This window comes from Centrocercus urophasianus, unplaced genomic scaffold (genome assembly GCF_019232065.1).
Source record: "Centrocercus urophasianus isolate 14NV4802_14NV808 unplaced genomic scaffold, USGS_Curo_1.0 seq_31, whole genome shotgun sequence".
NCBI classification, from domain to species: domain Eukaryota; kingdom Metazoa; phylum Chordata; class Aves; order Galliformes; family Phasianidae; genus Centrocercus; species Centrocercus urophasianus.
In genome coordinates, this window is record NW_024884878.1 from 8,704,819 (window position 1) to 8,709,475 (window position 4,657).

Consider the following 4,657-nt stretch of genomic DNA (forward strand, 5'->3'; position numbering starts at 1 on the left):
CTTTTTTTTTTTTTAAGGAATGGAGATGCTTTTGCTTTCAGAATAAGCCCTGAAACCATCATCACATGCATTGTGCAGAAAAACGATGTGTTAGACTTCCTTGCACGAATAGAAACAGGTAAATAGTCGTCTGTCCCCTGACTTTGTAATTTAAACAGCGTAAGCTGGTAGGGAAAGGCTATAATTGGAGTCAGAGTAACTGAGGTGAAAATTGCTCGGTGGCAGTTCCATCTGCGTCTTGTTTTAATTAGCCAAGTTTATAATCAGAATGTAAAACTTTCTGGTGCTCAAGGCTTTGGCTTATTTCAGCCGTCGGTCCAAAGCGGTTACCACATGTCCAGGTAAGCACAGTTACAGATCAGCAAAGGAGAATTAACCTCCCCACTGATCTGGCTAACAGTTACCGTGTCTGGGAGCAGGGACAAAAATATGACTAACCAAGATCATTGTCACATCTGTTTAGCGTTTCATGACAAACTCTATTAAGGCTAACAGCACCACTGTTAATTCAATTAGACCAGTGTTTTCTTTTGCTGGCCGTGATGCTTTTGGAAGGGCAGCAACTGTAGGCAGAATGTGGCTGGCAGTCCGCTGCAAGGAATAATAGCATCATAAATAATATATTAAGACGAAGAAAAATCTAGCAGGCTGGAGTAAAAGCACATCAGCCATAGAGCTGAACCCTGCAGTACAGCAAGGGGGGGAGGAAAAGAGCAGCTATGACAGGAAATTCTGACAACAGATGACAAGGACTGTGTGAGGGACCAAACTCACTGTGAAGCAAAGTGCAAGGGAGCACAGGGAGCCAGCAGCTGCATGCCCCACTGCACACCCTTCATAGAAGGAAGAGAGGAGGCTGTGTACTGGGTTTGGGGGAGGGGATTTGTCAGGGGCAAGTTCCCAGGTTGCTCTCTGCAAGCTCTGCCTCACCCTGGCCAGGGCACAGGGCAAGCTTGTGGGGACACTGGTCCAGCCTCTTCTTCAGTCAAGGTAGAAAAAATGAGGCATGCATTCACCTCTGCCAACGTGCAGTGTAAAGGCCCTCTCTGATCTTTTCTTAACGTTGCCTTGCTGTGTAGAGAAAGACACTCAGCACTGCAGGAAAAAAAAAAATGTGAGAAAAAAAGAGAAAGGAAAAAAAAAAAGATAAAAGAGAGCAAGATTTTATTTCTTTGGTTTTAGAAATGATGACATAATCTTATCAATTCTCGACAAATACAAGCTGAAGTATTCAGGCTGCTGATAAAAGCACTGCCTCTGTTGGTGCAGAAAACTGCAGATTGAGCTTTTTGTAATGCTGCTTCTATGGCGAGCGAAGAAGCCTTTTGTGAGATACGTGGTTCAAACAATTTTGCGAAGGGGAGACAAAGAGTTCATTTTACACTAAACTAGTTTCCTAGGAAACACTGCAAAATGTAACACTCCATCCCTTTGTGGAAGTTCAAAGACGTGTGTTCGTGTGTGCGCTTCTCTTCTGGTGTTTGGTACTGCTGGCCAACTTCACCTTTTGATGGTGTCGACAAGAATAGCACAGCTCCATACTACAGCAACCCACAATCTCAAGGACGTTTTTCTCTCTGATAATCAAATGTTTTCTCTAAACAGAAAAGAAAAATGTTGATCCAAACCAAGACTCTAAGGAGGAGAAAAGCAACAATTCTGAGTCCGCAAAGCCAAATTTCAGTCTTCAGACAGTCCCTGTGCCTACCCCAACATTTTTTTCTCATCTGTGTACTAAACGATACAGAGGGAAGGAGCACCCAGTGGTGCTGATGCTGGTCCTGGATGGGTGTGCTTCTGGAAGGCCAGGCTAAAAAGACCCAGAAGAATGTCAGCCACAGCAGCTATCCTGGGTCTCCTTAGCTGTCCCCAGCTAGCTAGAGGTTATCTCTAAGGAGCAAGCTGAGCTGCAGCACTGAGCAGCCAGGCTGCTCTCACTGCTGCCTTCCCTCCTCCTTTGTCCTGATAGCAGGGCTGGGAACAGTGGTAAAATGGAGCACACGCAGTTACATGCCTGGGTCCTGGAAAAGGTCTCTGACATATCTTGCCATTAGCCAACAGGGGAAAAAAGTCTTACCTCTTCAGATGTCAGCTTGCCTTATTAAGGCCAGCAGAGCCCAAGCAGCTGGCAAATTAAGGGTCAACATTTGCTTCCACTGCAGAAATTTGGACTTTAGGGAACTAGACATGGCAGAGTGGCTGGGCAGAGAACAGAGCACCTCAGCATGCATTCCTGTCAGCAGCATAACAGGGCACTGATCTCAGAGAGCATTGACCTTTTCGGCATGGTTTACTGAACTCCTGGCATGGTTTACTGAACTCCTGGCTGTAAAACTGGGCCCAAACAGCTGCTGTTCTGCGCAGGTTCTTCCTAAATAAAGCTTCCTTAGTACATGGAAACTGGGCTTTCCTCAAACCAACCTACGGCAGACAGCCACAGATTCTGCAAGAGAACAGCCCTCATTCCAGGATGGAATCTACCAGGAGCTGCCCAGCAGAGCTGCAGGACTGCACTTCCATCATCCTTGAAGATGTGCCACTTGCCCTGCATGGCTGCACTGGCTTCCCAATGACACTCATTGGCTGTCCTCACCAGCGTGTTGGAAGCACTGAGGATGGAGGAATGGGATCTGCTGCATCCTGCGGCGGGATGCAGACTGTGCACTGGCTGTGATCTTCTAGCAGAATTAAAATGCCTTCCCTAATACTTGAAATGTGAAGTGCATTAGGCTGACTGGTAGAAGATCGAAGAGTGTCCAGATTATTTGATTTTAAATGAACATGGCGTTCTGCATAACAAATGCAATTCAAAATTCTTTGTTGTAGTTTTTCAACAAAAGTAAGCAAAATAAGTCTATGTGGAGATCAAACTACTAGCTACAGTGCCAAGAAGCCCACTAATAATTGGCCTAAGACCAACAGTGTACATGTCTTTGGATTCTGTGACTTCATCCTGTTGAATTTAAAGCAGCAGATAGCAGAGAAAGGACAAACCCCACCGTAAAGGTCTACATGGCCATTTCTGATTCCTACAAAACAGGTGAAAGGCCGCTGGGCATTACCAGTCACCCAGGCAGCACTCAGATATGATGCCTTCACAGCCTTTAGCATCCTGTAACACTAGAGTCATCACTGACAGGATTTGGCACTTGGGACCTTCACTTGCAACCTCATGGGGTGGGGAATCTGCCTGTTGGGCCAGCTCTGCAAAACAAGAGTTTAACTCTTGTTGTAGTACCTGCCTTGAAGTCTGTGGTCCTCAGTGCTGGTGGTAGTGGTACAGGAGAATTGGCTGAATGGCCCATTTTGTGAGCAGGCAAAATGAGGACTGAAGCCAGCTTATTGCCAGCCACCTGCAGATCATGGGGACAAGGGCAGCCACAGGAGTTCAGTCTGCCCGTCACTGATGTCCATGAGGAGCTGCCCTTTCCTCCTCAGTGCCTGGTTTAATGAACAGCTTTGAGGGAAGGTGCAGTCCTAGAATCTGCAGTATCAGAGGGCAGAGGAAAAAAGGGTTTTCAAAGGAAAAGAATGGTCTTTTGTGAAGAATTTCCAAGTAGGGCAAGCCTGCATGTAAGTCTGGTCTCAAGCAAAAGGAACAAAAGGTGTCCCTTCCCTCAGGGTGGAAGCAGAACAAAGGAAAAGCCCATCCGAGTCTGAGAGCAAGAGAGGGAGACCATATGCCCAAGGGAGAGGTCTCAGCCCTTCACCCCTGCATTTCCACCCACAGCCACCAGCAACAGAAAAAGAACCATACAGCAAGAGCAAACAAAAATGCTCAGCTTGAGGCTGGACTGCAAATTAACTGTGTACAGTCGGTTCTTGGTACAGCAAGTGGTTCTCAGCAGTATTTTTTCTTGAAGTTTGTTGCTCAAGGGTTGACCATCACCAGTCCTTCCCCCTCCTCTCCTAGGCCCTTCAAAAACAACGTTTTCTAGTGGTGGAGGAATCTGGTGCGAAGCAGTCCTTTGGTTCTATCATAGCTGCATGTGGCTCTGTCAGGAGAGCCAAGGGCTCCTTGGGTGCCCCTCAGGGACCACCATTGCCTCCAGGGCTTGGATACAGATGGCAGTGCCACCTACCCCTAAGATGTGAAGCATGCAGGCCTCCAGCAGAACCGATCACAAAGGAAGCGATGCTGTAGGGGAGCAGGAGGGTAGGACTTGATGGAGCTAAAAATGTCTCTCTTTCCACAAAAAAAAAAACAAACAAACTTTATGAGGCTGGAATTTAAGTCATTTAAGAGACAGAATGGTCTTACTCATGCAGCTAATTAGAGGTTGCCTCACATAAAGGAAAAAAAAAACAAAAAACAACATAACATTTACAACAGTAAAAATTATGAGTGATTTGTTTCCAAATTGTGCCAAAGAGAAAAACCCACAGAGCCAGCAAAGTTTTTCCTTTTTTCCTTAGAGGCTGGAGAACTGCAGGCATCCAGCTGCCTCCTGCCTGGGGGGCTAGCACTAGCCAGGAGCAATTAGATGCTAGATTATAATTGGGCTTCCGTGAACCACCTCTTCAATCAGCCATCAGCTGCAATGCTGCTGTAAAAGCAGCTATGACAGTCCTCCCCTAGCCTTTCTACCTACTTATTTTTTACAGAGGGTTTTGTAGTTCTTGGCTGGCAGAGGACAGGAAATTACCTGCAGGTTGC